The following is an 18,239-nucleotide window of genomic DNA, read 5'->3' as shown; positions in this document are numbered from 1 at the left end:
ACCAGTTAGGGAACTCAGAGGGTCATGGACCACTGAGGCCACACTGAGGAAAGGAAAGCATTTGCGTGAGATGGTGAGGCTGCGAGAGAAGGAGGCAAGAGTTTCCAGAAGGAAAGGGTAGGCACTGAGCGAAGCGCAGCAGAGAGATGACCTGGGGTGAGGACCTGGAGGAGCAGGCCCTGTGTTTGATCGATAGGAGTTGGCCATGGCTTTGGAGACAGTGGCAGGGACAGAAGCCAAATTCCAATGGGTATAGACAAGAAAGTGAGGAAGCATGAGCATCGGTGTAGGAAGTTTGGGGTAAAAGCAATGAAAGCAGTAGCTGCGGGGGAGGAAGGGTGGAGGAACAGGGCTTTCTTTTAGGTTGGAGTGGCTTATTGTAGTCTGAGGGGAAGGAGCCAGGCTAGAGGAAGCCATCAAAAATACAGACGAGGGAGGAGACGGCCGGTGGAGCCAGGGGTCAGCTTCGGCAGGCGGCCCAGGGCTCTCAAACACTGAGTGAAGAATTGCTTATGGATAGAAGTAGAGATGTTTCTTGGAGGTGAAAGAGAGGTAGTTTCAAGAATGATACAGACTTGTCTAACGAGCCACCCAGGGCCATTTCTGAATCCCAAGACAGTTTCCTACCTATATTTTCCTTTCCAGTCCCAGTTCCCAGAACTCAATCTTTTTCTTTCTCTCTTCAGGTGCTGCCACCACTCCCGGACCTAAGGCTGGCTGGAGAGGGAGCTGTGATGTCTGAGATTTCCACATTCTTCACTGTTCCAAAAGAAAAGCACGAGCCTTTCCGTTTGGAGTTGATGGCTAATCACGGTGTGGGAAGAATCCAGCTGAGGTTATGAGAGTTATGGATTCTCACAGTTCTTCAGTAACTTGTGCTGGTTCTTTCCTTTCCAGGGCGGCGCCCTCCTCTGCTTCTGGGTCTCTCGTAAGGGATCTGGCTTCCATGCACATTGCTGACCATTCCCTCTTTCACAAAAAGCTTTCTCCTCCTGGCATCAATGATTGTCCTCATGCCCACTGATTCCCCTTCTCTTCCTGACCTCTAGATGCTGGGTGCTCAGGGCTCTGTCCCATGCTCTTCCCCAAATACATTCTCTCCCCAGGCCGTCTCATCCAGTCCTATACTTTAAATCTCATCTCTGTTGACATAAGAAGCATTCAAATCTGTAAATGATTTTTTAAATTTTTTAAAATAAATTTATTCAAATTAGTTTCAAGTACACAGTACATTGGTTAGACATCTATAATGTTCATAAAACGAACCCCCAGTTGCTCCCTCCCTCCCCTGGCCCTCCATTTAGCCATCATATTAATGCTAACTGCATTCCCTCTGCCATGTTCCCCATGCCCTACTATCGACTACTAATTTGTACTTCTTTAACCCTTCACCCCATTCTCCCAGCCCCCAAATGCCCTCCCCTCTGTCCGTCACCAAATTGTCCACTATATTTGTAAATCTGTTTTTGATTAGTTTTTGATTGTTCTTTTTGTTCCTTAGATACCGCATATAAGTGAAATCATATGGTATTTATCTTTCTCTGTCTGACTTATTTCACTCAGCATAATAACCTCTAGTTCCATCCATGTCGTTGCAAATGGTAGGATTTAATTTTTTTTAATGGCTGAGTAATACTCTATTGTATATATGAACTATAATTTCTTTATCCAATCATCCGCTGATGGGCATTTAGGTCGTTTCCATATCTTGGCTATTGTAAATTGTGCTGCCATGAATATTGGAGTACATAGATCTTTACGAATTATCATTTTGGTTTTCTTTGGATAAATACCCAGAAGTGCAATTACTGGGTCAAAAGGTCTATATATCTATTTTTAATTTTTTGAGGAATCTCCATACTGTTTTCCATAGCGACTGTACCAATTTGCAATCCCATGTAAAGAATTTTTATTATAAGAGCTTACTTGAGACAAAGCTGATGACAATTGCCAGGAAGCGAGATCTCAAATACTCTGGAGAATAACAGTTTTGCAGTTTCTTTTATGCATTGGAAATTAAGGAAAGAATGTAAGGAAGATTACATGAAGGTGGGACAAAGCAAGGCAGGGTTTGGATTAAGGGATAGTTAAGATTCTGTGCTGCCTCAAGGGTTAATACCCCCTTTGAGGGGTGTTACTTCTAGTGTCTCAAAGATGTGTTAACCTAGATGCACAAGAACAATGGACAGGTCTGGCTTAGAAACTTTCACTTAAGAAGTTACAGGTCTGGGGCATGACTACCCACCACGACCTGCTCAGTTAGGAATTTATGATTAGATCACCCTGTGAGGTTACTTTCCATAGAATCCCTTTTTTGTCCACCCCTCTACGCTGAGGCCTCCCCAGCTTGACCTCTCAACTCCCACACCAGAACTGCCCGCCTCATGCCTGACATTTCCATGTGGATATCTCACAGACCTCTCCATTCTAACCTGCCTAAAACAGAACTCCTGATTTTCTTTCCCTCCTTTTGTTTCCTCCTCTCGGTATATTCCGGTAATTGTTTCTCAGCTGCTTAATCAAAACCCTAGAGTCATCCTTGATTCTTCTCTTTCACTTGTTCACTAAATCGATCCATCAGTAAATCCTTTTGACTCTACTTCTAAAATATATTGAAATTTTTCCATGTCTTCTATCTCCAATCTAACCCAGTGCTACTCAAGGTATGGTTTGCAGACCAGCAGCATCAGCATCATCTGGGAGCTTGTTAGAAAGGTAAAAATCTTAGCGTCCTTTCCAGAATCAGAAACTCTAGGGATGCAGACCTCCAGAGAATTCTGATGCACTTGAAGCACTACTCTGGTCCAGGTCTTTACGATCTCTGTCTAAGCCACCTCAATAGCCTCCGACTGGTCTCTGAATCTACTGTCTTGCCTCACTACAATCTGCTCTCCTCCTTGCAGCCAGAGTGATTGTTTTTTAAAAACAATTAAATCAGATTATGTCACACAGACACACGTCCTCCCCTCCCCCACCACCAGTTTAAAACCTCTCATAGCTTCCCACTGGACATAGTATGGCCCCGGTTCTCTTTCTGGGTCCACAGAGCCCTGAGGTAAGATCTGGCCACACCTACCACTCCAGTCTCTGCCAGCACCTCCCTTCCCCTTTCCTCCAGCCTCCAGGAAAATGGGCCTCTTCCTTCTGCAGAAGCACCTGGCTTGTTCCCAACTGAGGACCTTTGCACTGGCTGTTCCTCTGCCTGAAATGCTCTTCCCTGAGCTTTAATAGCTGGTTTCCTCATGTCATTTACTTCTCAGTGTAACTGGTACCTGCTCCAGAAAGGCTGTCTTCAACTAACCAATCCAAAGTAGCCCCTCTTTATCAAATTACACGGTTTTAACCTTCTGCATGGTACTTATTACTATCAATTTTAAGAATTTTCTTATTTACTTATTGTCCAATATAATCTAAATATTTTGAGACTAGGGACCTGTTTTGTCTTGTTCACTGCTGTGGTAAATAACCTAGAACTATACCTGGAACGCAATAGACATTCGAGAAATATTTGCTAAATGAGTTTTACTTCTCTCTTACTTGTAGGCCTGAGGTTGCTATTTGTGAACCAGTGTCCACTCAGATGCCCACTTACTCCTCTCACCTGGTTGCATTTCTGGGAGCCTCCAGTCAGTGTCTCATCTCTGAGGGACCTGAGTCCACGTGACAGTGTGGTCCTCATTGAGCACATCTCAAAAGGAGGCAAGAACTTAAGAAGACATTAACTTCAAAAGAAGGCAAGAATGTGAGAGGACATTAGCAGGCTACTTTCTTGGAATTTCAAGGAGGGAATCAGAGTCGACGCCTGAGGGCCTCTATTTTTTCATGTGGCTGTTGAGTAATAGGTGAAGTTGCCTAGTTTTTAAGAACATTGACTTTGTGGTCGGAGAGGTCTAGGTTCAAGCCCTGGCTCTTCCATTTATTGCTGTGAGAACTTTGGCAAGCTATTGACACACTCTAAGCCTCAGTTTCCCCATTTGTAAATTGGGAATAATAATAGTACCTCAGCACAGAACTGCTGAGAGTCTTAAATTAGATGTCTATAATATATCTGGCAGATGGTAAGCCACCCCATAAGTGTCAACTGTTATTACTGTTGCTGTTAATTTTTTATACTGAAAGTATGAATAGCACCGAGTACTCAAAAAAAAAAAAAAAATGATACAAACATATTCATAATAAGAAAAATGCAAGCTAAAAGTACATTGAGATCTTATTCATCAGTTTCCAAATTGGCAAAGCCTAGAAAGTCAGCTGACACTGTTGGTAGAGAAACAAGGAAGCTGATGGGAAGGTAAATTTGTACACCCCCCTATCCCGCAGAGAACATTGGCAATAGCTAACAAAATTCCAAATAAACATACCCTTTGGCTCAGCTAATCTACTTCTAGGAATTTATGCTACAAATATTCTGGCACGTGTATAAAATGCTGTATGGAAAGATTATTCATTACAGTACTGTTTGATTATCAAGATATTGGAAGAGAACTGGTTAAATAAATCACAGTATATCTATATCACGTAACAAATAAAATGAAGAAAGTTCCTTAAGATACTGATGTGGAACACGTATTAAAATAGATTGTGGGGTGAAAAAAAGCATATCAAGATCAGATGTATAGTAGGGTACAGCAACAAGCTGGCAGTGAGGAAAAATGTATATGTGTATGTATTTTGCATAACCAGAAGATCTATGATAGCACAGAGTAGAAGAAATAATTTTTATTGTATACTCTTTTATATCACTTGAATTTTGAACCATATTAATCAATTATCTGTTAAAAAAATGGAGATTCTGATTTTTAAAAACGTAATTGTTAGTATTATTGCCCAATATCTCTTACTTGTTAGGTGATGACTGGTTCTAGGAATGGTGTATCTCTCCTAATAATTACTAACTTCAGAGTCAAAAGCAACGATAACAAAAATACTAAAAATCCATACATTCTTGGGTACTGTACTTGTTGGTCTAATAGTTGACTTGCAGAGAAGATGCCTAGAGTAGATAATGAAGTGTGCTTATGGTAATCTCTGTCAGCCTGAAGAGAATGTTCTAAATTTCTTCAAAGCTTTTGAAAATAATATTTTTCTTTTTCATTTTTCTAGCATAGAAACAAATAGCAGATATCTGGAAGAAACAAAAGGTTAGCATGCATCTGGAAGTTTTCAAGCAATGTAGTTGTAACTGTGTTCTTTTGGAAAGAAGCACGAAGAAAAGTGAATATACTTTTCCTCACATTTATTCTGCATTCCTCAAAAGGAATTTTGTGAGAAAAACTGAGAAGAGCTTAGAGCAAAGTAAAGTCAGCCTTCTGAAGGGCACTGCCTCTCCATTTTAAGAGTCTCTTTGTGACAGCCTCTCCTGCCAAACTCTGCCTATCTCCCCCTACTTCCTTATCACACACATTGTCAAACCTTATGAGTTTTTTCTTTGCTTCTGATTTTTTTCTAACCCCCTGACTTCTTTTGAGTCTATTTGCCCTGTACCCTGCTACCTAAAAGTCAGGGGATATAAATGGGTGTTGGTATTAATTAATTGATTATTTAATTTTATAAACATTTATTGGTTCCTACTATGTATCTAGCACCAATATCAAGTGCTGGAAACTCAGAAAAGAATAAGAAATGACTTTGATAGTTGTACCAACGAGCTCATGGTCATTTTGGGGAGACAGAATTTGAATACAGTGTGACAAGTACTTGCGTGTTATGTAACCACCTGGAAGGAGCATCTAACCCAGCTTTGGTGGAAGAAAGCTATTAAGAAGGGATTCCTGGGGAAGAAGGGTCTGAGTGGAATCTTAAAAGATAAGTAAAAGTTAACCCAGGGGAGAGAAGGGTCTGGAGGGTGAGGTTGGGCACTGGAGGTAGGGGCTGGAGAGAGGAGGGGCCTTCTGTGGTGATGGTGGTGCTACATTTCAGCAAGAGCAGACTTGAACGTAAGAAGTAAACTCTAGTTGTGTGTGTGTGTGTGTGTGTGTGTGTGTGTGTGTGTGTGTGCGCGTGCTCAATGAGTTTAACTAGGATGTGGAGAGAAGGGTCTGGAGGGTGAGGTTGGGCACTGGAGGTAGGGGCTGGAGAGAGGAGGGGCCTTCTGTGGTGATGGTGGTGCTACATTTCAGCAAGAGCAGACTTGAACGTAAGAAGTAAACTCTAGTTGTGTGTGTGTGTGTGTGTGTGTGTGTGTGTGCGTGTGTGTGTGCGTGCTCAATGAGTTTAACTAGGATACGATGTGGCAGCAGATGAGGGAATGGAGAGTTTCAGGAAGGAGGAAGTAACTGAGAATATCAAATGCAATAGAGGGCCATTGACTAACAAATAGTAGGTCATTGGTGACCTTTACAAAGTACCTCAGGTGTGATAGGGAGCCAGGCTTTGATATATTGAAGAGTGAAAGGGACATGAGACTGTAGGACTCAGATAATAGTTAACATTTATTGATTCCCTTCAGTATGACTAGGTTCTGTGTTAATGCATTTAATTCTCACAACAACCTAAGAGGTAGATATTATTTATAGCCTTATTCCATAGCAGAGGACACTGGGGAACAGAAATATTAAGTAAAAGGTTATACAGTTGGAAGTGGCAGAACTGGGAGCTAAAGTTCCTAGAATCCAAACTCTTGATGACTAAGAACCTGGGATTCTAGAAATGTGATATTTACTAGAGAGTGACATGAGTCTAAAGTTATTAAATTTTTATTATTGTTTCAAGCTACTGGATATTGGAGCGTGTTTCTAGACCAAAAGAAAGACATCTGGAAACATGGAGAGAGTGATGATGAATAGAGCGAGGTACAGGAAGATAATAAGGCTGCATCCTGGATTCGCCATTAAGAATGTCACGGGTAACCTTTGGGACGGCATGTTTGGCAGCACAGTGGGGGAGGAAGCAGACAGAGTAGAGTGAGGAGGGCAGTGGATTAATAGCTGCCATTAGAGCACTGGAGGTGGGATGGCTGTGCGTTGGTTGGGAACAGCCGGATCCCAGAGGTAGCAGAAAGGGACCCAAGGGTGTGACTGTACACAAATCTGGGTTTTAGAAAACAGGAGGTTCCAGAAACTGGTAGGTCAGGGCTTAGGGCGATTGCCTGTCCCAAGTAACATAAGTACATCAAACTAAATACCATTGATACCTTAAACCAACCTCAGCTAGATCCTCAAGAGCAGCCTGACCTTTTCCATTCCTCAAATCTCTTCAAGAGAATGGATGCTTAACTCTAATTAATCAATTATTTATAATCTTTATTATTAGCACAAAAAAAGTGCCAGTTTTGTAGTTGGCGTTTGACAATTCTGAGTTATGTTCTGATGATGGCAGCCCCTTGCTAACCATAGTCATTACCTTGTATCAAGCACCTGTATACATATGTTCAGTCCTGTGAAATGCGTCAGCCCCTCGACCTTTACACAGATGCATGAGTAAGGCTGGGCCAGTCAGTGACCTGTCTAACATTTGTGTCTCAGACAGGAATCTCCACAGTCAGAATATGAACCCATGTCTGTTAGAGTCCAAAACCAATATCTCAACTACCATGCAAATGCACCTGTAATCCAATACTTCTATCAGATTTCCTTTTAAAGGGTCTTATGGGTAGAATTTTAAATGAAAGGCTTATAAAAATCTCTTAGAAAACAGGATATAGTTGTTGTTTTAAATTGTTTTTACTTCAAAATACATAAAATACCTTACTTTTAAAATTTAAGATTTTTTTAGTTAAATTTAAATGTTTATTTCAGATAAATTAAAAAAAAGGATGATGTTACCACACAGAATTAACTGTCATGCTTTGCTGTGTTTTCTCCCAGACTTTCTGTAGGCATATACAGCATGTTTGTGTATATATGATTGTGCAGATATATTTCTTTATATAAAGAGCATCATAGTGAACATACACACACATAAAAATATAGTTTCAACACCATTTTGATAGTAGCCTTGAAATACTTTTATAACAGACTTATCTGTGCCACAGTGTGCTTCGGAAGATAAAGAACCATGAATAAGTTTATCTTGCAATTTACTTAATAGATGCTAGGAAGAAGCCTGTTCAATTTTTCAAATAATTTATATTGAAGTGCCCTAAGTGTTCAATATAGATTGGAGGGTAGTAGAGGATAGAGAGTAAGCACACAGGCTCTGAAAAGCCAGACTTCCTGGCCTTGAATCCCAGATCCCAGTTTCCGCATTTACTAGCTGTGTAACCTTGAGCAAGTTGCTTCCCATCTCTGTGCCTCAATTTCCTGATCTATATAAAGGGGAATAATAGTACCTAGATGAGTGAGACCATATAAAGTGTGTAAAACAGTGCCTGGCTCCAAATAACATTCAATCCATGTTTGTGTTTCAAAATACATTCCTCTGTGTTATATAAATATTCAAGCTGCTGAGTCATTTACTCCAAAAACCCCAGTTAGTTTGACACAGCTGAGGCAGATATAAAAGCTTTTCAGGTTGATTCCTGCGGTGGGGACTGGGAGTCTGTATTTTTACAAAACTCTCCAGGTAAGTGAATCTTAGGATCAGTCAGGTTCATGAGCCACTGGTCTAGAACACTTGACACAGTTGGACAGAAGTTAGGTGGTGGGTGAGACCATATAGACTCAGAACAGTGTTCTGAGATAGCTCCGCCCAGCTGCACATTGGGCCTTTGTTAGTAGCAAAGCAGGGCGATATGACATTTAAAACTGGAATATTGTTGGCTGAGAATCAATTAAACTAAAGAGGGCTAAAGCAGTGAAGACGTGAAAGAAATCTGCGGACAGAGGTTTATTTCTGAAGTGAATCAGATATTTTTTTCTTCATTTTGTTCCATTGCTTTTGTCTAGCTTATGTTAAAAACTATTTAGAAATGCATTTTTCCTGCTTATGATAACAGCTGATGTTTATTTAGTATGAGTTAGGCACTGTGCTAGCAGTGTTTAAGCTTTATTTCATGTAACCTTCCAGACAGCTGTATGAATTGTGTACCATTGTTCTCATTTTACAAATGCAAAAACTAAAATTTAAAGTTAAATAATTTGCATAAGGTGCAATATCTATTTTCCCTTTCTTCTTTAGTAACACAATGCCAATTTTATTTGGGATGTTAGGGCACCCAGTGAAAAAACTACATTTCCCTTTGCCCCTTGCAGCTGGATGTGGCCCTATGACTATGTTCTGGTCCATGAGATGCAAATGAAAGGACTGCATGGGCCTTCTGGGAAAGTTCTTTAAAGGGTATTGACTCTGCCATTTCGTCTCCATTTCTTCTTCCTGATGCCTGAAATGCAGACACGGTGACAGGAGCTTCAGTAGCCATCTTGTACTTTGAGGATATAAACCATGCATAAGATAGTGATGTTCACTAGGAACTGCTATTCTGGCCCGGGGCTGCCTATCTCTGACTTATATGAAACATAAATAAATTTCTATCTTATTCAAGTTTCCCTTATCAACAGACAAACATAATAGCTTATGCTTCTATTATGCTTTATCAGAGCTAACTATCTACCAGACACTGTTCTAAGTAGTTCCTGTATATTGACTCACTTTGTCCTCATGACAACCCTGTGATGCTGTGCTGTTATTATTACCATTTTGCAAATGTGGAAATTGAAGCAAAAAGAGGTTGAGTGACTTGCCAAAGATCGCATAGCTAGAAGTGGCAGAGCCAGCAACACATAGCTAATAAGAGTCAGACACAGAGATAGAATTCGGGTCTGTCGGACACCCAAATCCATGCTTGTAACTACTAGGCTACATGGCTTCTCTCATACTCAGTATGAGTATGCTGTGCTTTGTGGTTTCCCTTACCTACACTTTACCTTCTGCTTTAATTAGCAAAATGGAGGACTATTAGCTGGTGGCCAATAGAAGGAAAACCGTGGTTTCTCCAGAAGATCTAATCAGGCTTCTTGGAGCCTACTTAGAGCTTACCTCCTTTGTAAAACCTCCAAAAGAAACATCATGGATGGATTCCAGAAAGTTAATCATTTTAAAAAGCATTCGTGGAATCCCATTTGCCATTGCAAAATTGCAAAATCACTTTGCTTCTTGTATCAAGTAGAAGTTTACAACAAATAGGATTGAACCGTCCAACAGATGCCCAGTAGTTCAACAGACATTCAGCCCCTGCTCCAAGCCGGGCCCTCTCCCAGGTGCTGGGGTACTGTAGCAACAGATAGACATGATAGAATTCACGTTCTGGAGAAAGGGAGACAGATAATGAACAAACACAAGAAAACATTGGCTACAAACAAGTGCTACAAAGCTAAGAAGTATGCGGTGGAGGCTCCTTTAGGAAGCTTTCATCGAGGAGGAGACGTTTGAGCTGAGACTTGAAAATGAGAAGGAAGTCCCTTGAGAAGAGCAGGGAAGGGTCTCCCAAGCTGAGGGAGCAGTGATTCCCTGAGGCTGGAATGAGTTTGGCATGTTCAAGGGACAGACAGAAATGCCAGGTGACAGGAACATGAGAGAGAGAGAGTGGGAAAAGGTGAGTCAGAAAGTTTGATAGACAGATCACGGCAGCCATGAAAGCCAGATTTAGGGATTTTACTCTCAGTGACGGGGGAGCTACCGGAACGGCAGACATTTGACCCTCGGGCTGGCTAGCATCCAAAAGCCCCTTCTTATTTTGGAGACTCATGAAACTAAGGGGAGGCAGGATCCTAGTTCTCATATAGAAGCCAAGGCTTAGACGAGACAAGAGAAAACATTGTCTTTCCTCTGCTGTGGCATTTAGAACAATGCTAATTAGATGCTCCTTCCCGGAGACTTTCAATCATGAGGGCATGTCTCAAAGATGCAAAGTCCATTAAGAATTATTACGGTGGCCATGGAAGAGTCAGGCGTGCACAGGATTAAATGTACAAGGGCAGCAGAGTCCAGCATATGGTGACCGATGTCCACTGGCACCTGGCTATCCTGTGGAAAGGCATTGGGGGTTGCCCTCAGCAAACCATCCCAGGAGCTTCTGTGTGCAACCCTTCCTCTGTACCTTGTTCTTCAGTCTTCCTCTTGATTCTCTGAGTTCTATAGTCACTTTCAATAAATTCCTCTTGTATTTAATGTTAGCCAATTTCTGGTTCCAATTGTTTGAAACCAAGCACCTTGACTAGTACAGCAGGGGAGTGATACAATCTGAGGCACATGTTCAAAACAGAACTGGCTGCTAAGTGGAAAATGGGCTAAAAGGGATATTAGCCAAAGGCCAGTAGAAGGCTGAACGAGTAAAAGAAAGAAGGAAGAGAGCGGTACCACGGGAATAATGACTGCCAGAAGCAGCTCCTACCTCCTGAGGCTGGAGAACAGGTGGTGTCACCTATACCTAGGAGTGGGAAGAGGGGCCCCACAGGGCCTGTGCTTAGATCTCTGAAGGAAGCTCTGCCCTGCTCAGAGCTCTGAGGAGGGGGTGCTGTCTGGCTGGTGCTTCCAACACAAGGCTGTGGCTCTGAAGCTGTCAGACATCCCAGGGGCCCAGCTCAGCAGCTGAGGGGGTGTGGCATGGCTGCAGCTGGCACCTGGGGGTCCTGGGAGTGCTTGAAGTCTCTGGACGCTGGGCCAATTATGTGCTGCTACTGGAGCACACAGAAAAACAGAAAGTGAGAAAACAAAAAGTCCCTCTCCCTTCCTTCCACTTGTCTTTCTCCTTCTAATGCCTCACATTGCAGAAGCTAACAGGAGACCAGCTAGCCGGGAGGTGGGAGATTTAGTTTATATCATCCCAGCCACATATTATAGAGAAGAGCTTAGAAGGGCATCTCAGAGACCACAGATAAACACCCAGCACAGGAGCTTCATGTCCGGTTAGGAGGCCATTGCAGTCACCCCGGAGAGAGAAGATGGACTAGGGGACCAGCAGTGGAGATGGCAAAAAATAAGGCAGGAAGACAGCAGCCTCTGGTGTGGAGCAGCAGTTCCTGGTGCGATCCTGGTGTTATGAAAGGATATATCGCAGGCTCCACTCTTCAGGCCAGTAGACACTCTGGTAACGAAGGCTTGTCACACAGCCACTGCAACCACCGCACACAGCTGCTTGCCCCAGGGGAACTGGAGCGCATGCACTGGGGCTTCGAGGCCCCAAAGGAGATGGCCATAAAGCTGCTGGCTCAGATTGTGTAGCAGAAAATCAGCCACATGCTGTGGCTGGAGCAGCCGGAGAATGTCATCACTTGCATTGCACTCAGGCCCTACACCAAGGAAAAAGTCAGCCAGTATTTGAAGAAGTTCCAATTATTCAAATGACTACTATTACCAGTTGCTTTGATATATTCGAATAGCAGCTGGATCCAGAAATGACATGCCAGCTGTCCCCTAAGCATCATTCACTCCTTTCGGTGGCAGCTCACTCTTCCCTTTACGTAATGACAGTTTCTTGAAGGTCAAACACATGTTCATATTAACGTTGTCATTATTAAAGTTAAAAGAAAAAAGAAGATAAGAAATTGATTTGAGATTAGACATAGAATTGACAAGAACTTCCTCTGAGAGCTTAGCTCTGAATTGTTATCAACATTATCAAAACAGCTACGAAATGTCCGCTCTTTGGTGGGGTTACGACCCAGCAAAGGATGAAGGGACACCCAGAGACTCCAGCCAAGGGCAGCTTGATGGGGCTGGGGAGGGAGCTGCATCCAGGAGGAAGGGGGCCACCCACAGGAGCTAACCCACACTAGGGGCAAGGAGGGGTGCGAGAAGTGAGTGCCCTGCCTGTCTTTCCTCTAACTCTCGATCCTCTTCCGTACCTCCCAACCGGAAACTAGAGGGGCAGGAAGCCAGGTGCTGCCCTGGGAGATCAGCCTGTGTGGCACTGGGCAGGAAGGATGATGGATTTGTAGGGCAAACAGAGAATATCTGTCGTACATGTTACAGACGATAAATTTTTTCTCTACTTTTTCTCTACGACACAATATTTGTATAGCCCTTAAACTATCAAAGGTAGTTTTAAATCAACTATTTCATTTTATACTCAAAAGTGTCATGATGGTTAATTTTGTGTCAACTTGTCTAGGTCACAGGGTGCCCGAACATTTGGTCCAACATCACTCTGGGTACTTCTGTGAGGGTGTTTCTGGATGAAACTAACACTTGACTCCTTAGACTGAGTAAAGCAGATTGTCTGCCTTAGTGTGGGTGCCTCATCTGATCCCTTCAAAGCCTGCACAGAACAACAAGGCTGACCCTCCCTCCATAAGAGAGAACTCCTCCTGCCTGTCTGTATTCAAAATAGGGCACCAGTCCTTTTTCTGCATTTGGACTTGAACCGAAACATTGGCTCTTGAGTCTGGAGCCTGCTGGCTTTCAGATTAGAAATAGACTACTGAATCTCTGGGTCCCCAGCCTGCTAACTGCAGATCAGGGTACTTGTTAGTCTCCATAATTATGTGAGCCAGTTAATAATGATGGATCTCTTTCTCTCCCTCCTACTTTCTCTCTACACAAACATCCTATTGCTTTTGTTTCTCTGGAGATCCCTGACTAGTTCAAGTGCCTTGTGAGATAGTCAGGGCAGGTTTTATCTCTAGAAAAAGGGGAATATGATTTTTTTGGAAGCCTTAGTAAAAGGACAAAAATTAAAATGTAGTTCTTAGCTCTCATTATTTTGCACCATCTGTTTAAACCATGCCTCCTCTGTTCATGTAACTCTAGATAGTGGCAAAGTTTCCTGTGATCATTTTCATGCTTCTCTCTAAAACAGTATCTACCACTCTCACCCAAAAAAAACCTTGAAACTCCCTCTCTTTTTTCCCCCGTCTATTACCGAAATTTCAAATATCTCTTTAATCTGTTCTCTTCCATACTTCCCCACAATTTAGGTGCTCTCCCTAGCCCCCTGGAGTATACTCAGTGTGTAATTACACATTCGTGTGATTTGATTAAATTTGTCTCCCACACCAAGTTAGGGTCCACAACACTATTGTGACTCCAGCTCTTGTCAACACACAGAAGTCTCAAAATATTTGTTGTTGAATTAACCAGTCTTCCTGTCTAGTTTCTTACTCTTGCTAGTCCCGCTGCCAAGACTGAACTTTTAATATACGAATCTGATCTTTCTACTTCTCTGTCTAAAAGCTCCCTTCAGTCTAGCAGAAAGTGCTAACTAGAGGCCTATGGCTATGTGTAAAGATGTTTTCTTTTTAGCTCCCAAGGTTACTTTTTAATTTGCAATGATGGCCAACTTAAAAAATCTCAGTCTGTCTGATAAAAATTGGGAATTCCAGCTTATCTTGACAACTTTAAAGATTTGGTAACCCTGGGCTTGCCTCTCTCCGTGGCAACTGGCCGAGGCTGAGGGACAGTTACTTCCTTTGGTGAGAACAGGCTCAGTTTGCCACAATCCCAGCTGGGCCCTATTCATTCTCTACCCATCAAGGGCCGTGGAGACATTTAAACTTGGGACTCCAGGGCCAAGGGAATGAGGTTTTGAATGTCTATGTAGGCTTCTAAGGCTTTGCATGTGTCATCCAGCTTACTGTTACTCCTTCAGTGCCTCCTGGAATCTAGATTAGATTATTTACAGGAGACAATATGCCTTCCCGCCTCTGTGCTTTTGTCCTGGGAAGTATGGGATGCCCTCTGACCAACTTCCATACCTCGTGGTTCACCTGCAGACTCCTACTCAGCCTGTAAGCTTGGTTCATCTCCTCTGGAAATTTGTCCTTCCTGGCAGTAGTCATTCCTTACTCTATTCACATGATTTTGGAATTATTTGGAATCTGTATGACCTGTGAATGAAAAAGGGGTTCTACGGAAATTAACCTCACAAGGCAACCTGATCATAAATCCCTACCTGGGCAGGTCAAGGTGGGTAGTCACACCCCAGGCCTATAACTCCTGTAGTAAAAGGCCTATCTTTGCCTTAAGCAAGCTCTGTCCATTATTTCTAGGCATCTAAGTTAATATACCTTTGAAATTTCTCTTTTCAGACCCTTCCTTCTAAACCATGACCACCCAAAAGAGAACAAATAATCTTGTTAACTATCCTGTAATCCAATTCCCGCCTTGCTTTCTCCCCGCTTCAGGTAATCTTCCTCACGTTCTCTCCTTAATTCCCAATGCATAAAGGGAGGTGCAAACTGCCATTTCTTAGAAATATTTCTTCCAGGCATATCCTGTTTGGCTCAAATAAATTTTTATAAAACTTCTCTAAAGGTTTGGACACACTTATATCGACAGATTAAAGTACCAACAGAACTGCATCTCTTCTGAGTGTTAATTAAATTGCTTATGGCCTCAACAATTAGTGGCAACTCCTGTTGCCCACATTCAAGAAGGAGAACTGGGAAACCTTGTCCTTCTCCTATTGGCTCCCGTTTTCTGCTGAGGTTGATTCTGTTACTACCCTAATGGGTCGATCTTGAAAGTTAAGTTTTGTGAAACAGTATATGCTTGTCTACTACCTATTGAGATGATAGTCTTGCAAATTAATATTCCTCACTGATCAAGAAGTCCTCTGAGGGAAGGTGACTTTATTTCTTCAGTGTTATCCTTAGTTAGAAATGTTTCTCGTGGGCTCTTTAACTTATAACCTTGTGCTCGTCATTTCTCTCAAAGCCCATCCTCCAGACCAGGCCTTCCCCCAGACGCCCCCTCTGCTCCTGGTAAGTTCCTCCCCAGAGCCTTCTCCTCCTCTCTCCCCAGGGAACTTCAGTTGGGACCACCGCATTTATCGAAGAGGTTATAATAACATTGAACTTCACAAAGGAGAGAGTCCAAGTCTCTATTTCTCCCTTCCTGGGAAACTTCTGATCTATGCAAAATGTCTTCTTTCTCCCCAGCAGACCAGCTCTGTACACTGGGACAATCGAGAGAGCCAGGCTTTCTCATGCTACAAAGAATATTCTAATTCTCCCTTCCGCCAGGGCAAAGGCTACCTTTTTTCCTATATTTACACAATGCGGAGGGATAACCCAGGTGATTCTTCTCCAAACAAAGACATGCTCCAAGGTGACCAGCGTTTTCTATCTGAAAAGTAGGCTCTGGCAACTTGTGGATATGACAGCTTTTCCTGATAAGAATTTTCTAAGTTGCACCTTGTCTTAGGTGGAGTTTCCCATAAAATAGACTCAGAAATGAGATTTGCATGCAGATAGTATTTTGGTGAATGTTCTCAGGAACAACACTTTAGGGGAGTGAGAGAAGCAAGACCAAGTGAAGGAAGGAGTTGAAATGTGATGTAGTTGCAACAGAGGCCTCAGCTGATCGGATAGGGAGTTCTGGAGCTGAGATGACCCATCAGTTTGATCTCCAGTGGAGGCAGGGAGGCTGGCCTCTGTACCCACTCCACGACCAGTCATTCACCTGTCACTGGACGCTGACAGCCCCAGCCCTAAAAGTCTTGTGCCTTGGGGAATCAGTTCCCATCATCCGAGGGCAATTCCTGAGGATAGACTCATCTGTGAGTTTTAACAATAACCCATAGGTGGGGGCAGAGTATCTCAGTCTTGAAAGGGGGACCTGGCGGTGCACCACAGTGTCTACTATACACCTATCCAGGAACAATTTATTTCTAGCTTTGTCTCCCCTCCTTTAAGCACCTTGAAGGCAGAAACCAGGCATGCCTAATAGAGTACCTACAATATAGTATCTACTCAATTAGTAACTAACAAATGAATGAATAAATGCATGCATGAAAGAGTAAACATAAGCCCAATGACTCTATAATAAATTATTATTGGTTGCATTTATGCAGAACTTCACATATGCAAATTATTCTGCTAAAAATATATGTTATAAATATGTAAGTGCTGCAAGCAATAATTTTTAATAAAAGCTATAATCAAAAGAGTATTTAGTGGGCACAATGTAGGAGAATGACTTTACATTAGTCAACTCTCCCAGAATGCATCCGCCTTAATAATAAAACTAAAGGCTTCAGAGCTGGAACCCTAATTCATCTCTTAAACTGCTCTTTAGATCCTCTGCTTGGTTAGATAAATATCCCCTCATCATGCCTAAATCCCGTTTTCATTATACAGTGTTTCCAAAGTTTATTGAGAATTTTATCTTTACTATCAAAATGTTTGATCTTGGCTATTTTTGCATCTCTTCTGATGTTTGTAATTTTCTAGCCAGTAGTCCAATTTCTTATGGACATTTTTTGTATTGATTCTCCAGAACAGCAGCTCCCTCCTTCTGGGACAAGCTCTGTCAAAGCCCCACGTGATTCTATGGGCAGGGGCTGAAAATTATAGAATCCTGTCCTGAGGACCACAGTGATTGGCCCAAGGTCAAGCACGTGACCAAAACTGGACCAATTCTAGTTCTTCCCTGGGAACTTTTTTTACCTTGGGGAAAAAAAAGAAGGAAAGAAGCTGGGAGAGAAAAGGGCTTTTTTTCTCTCTCTCTGCTTGTGGATTTGTTTGCTAGGCTTGGTACAGAAGGTTACCAGAGGCCATTCCTCACCCCATGAAGCAATCTTTCTACAATAGGAGAAAATGAATTCAACCCAAGGAGAGAAATAGGGTGAGAGGTAGGAATGTCCCGGCGGCTTTGAAATCCACGATTCCAGGAGCTGAATTCTCAGAAATTCTCTGTTTTCTGAACTCCCAGGCTTAGATGTCAAATCATCTTTCATTCTGAGAGCCGCCTCAGTCCGCTACCAAATATCTTCTTAGCTTAAGCTAGTTTAAGTTGTGTTTCTATCATTTCCTGTACAGGATCACTTTGTAGAATTCAAAGGATTTAGACATTAGTCTGAGTACAACCTTGTAAACTTTGAGTTGTCAAGGCAGGTCACCTACATGAGGTGACAGAGCATAGGGTTCAAGAGCATCGGCTCAAGAGCCTCATCTTCACATCCTACTTCCATTGCCAACTCGCTAAGTGACCTTGAGTAAGGTACTTACATTGTCTGTGCCTCAGCTTCTCCAAATGGTAAGAGAGTCATTGTGCCCATCAAATGGGGTTATATCTTTAAAGCCCTAAGACAGCAGCACCTGGCACATAGCAAGAACTCAATAAGTACAGCTTTTATGACCGTTTCTCTTTCTTGTCTTTGATGTATTCCATGACACAATCACCCTGTGGGACTCAAAACACATTGATTCAATCCAGAACCTCAAATTTCTTTCATTTTTACTTTTGGATTGTTAAAAATGTTTATCTTTGACATTTCGTGGCTTTCTCTTGGCCCACATTCTATGTATTTTACTTTTTGCCAATGGTTCCATCCTGATTTTTGCTTTTTGGTATTCCTTCTCAGTTCTTTTTCACAATACCTCCTATTCCTATCCCTCAATGTCATTCTCTTCTCTCCTTAT

General features: G+C 42.4%; 1 pseudogene; it reads left to right on the top strand.

The window, feature by feature from the left end:
- The first annotated feature begins 11,245 nt into the window (after positions 1-11,245).
- Positions 11,246-12,222, top strand: LOC112483558 (annotated as a pseudogene).
- The last annotated feature ends 6,017 nt before the right edge of the window (positions 12,223-18,239 follow it).

This window comes from Pteropus alecto, unplaced genomic scaffold, assembly GCF_000325575.1.
Source record: "Pteropus alecto unplaced genomic scaffold, ASM32557v1 scaffold164, whole genome shotgun sequence".
Taxonomy (NCBI): domain Eukaryota; kingdom Metazoa; phylum Chordata; class Mammalia; order Chiroptera; family Pteropodidae; genus Pteropus; species Pteropus alecto.
Note: the sequence above shows the minus strand (reverse complement) of the source record. Positions and strands in the feature narration are given on the sequence as shown.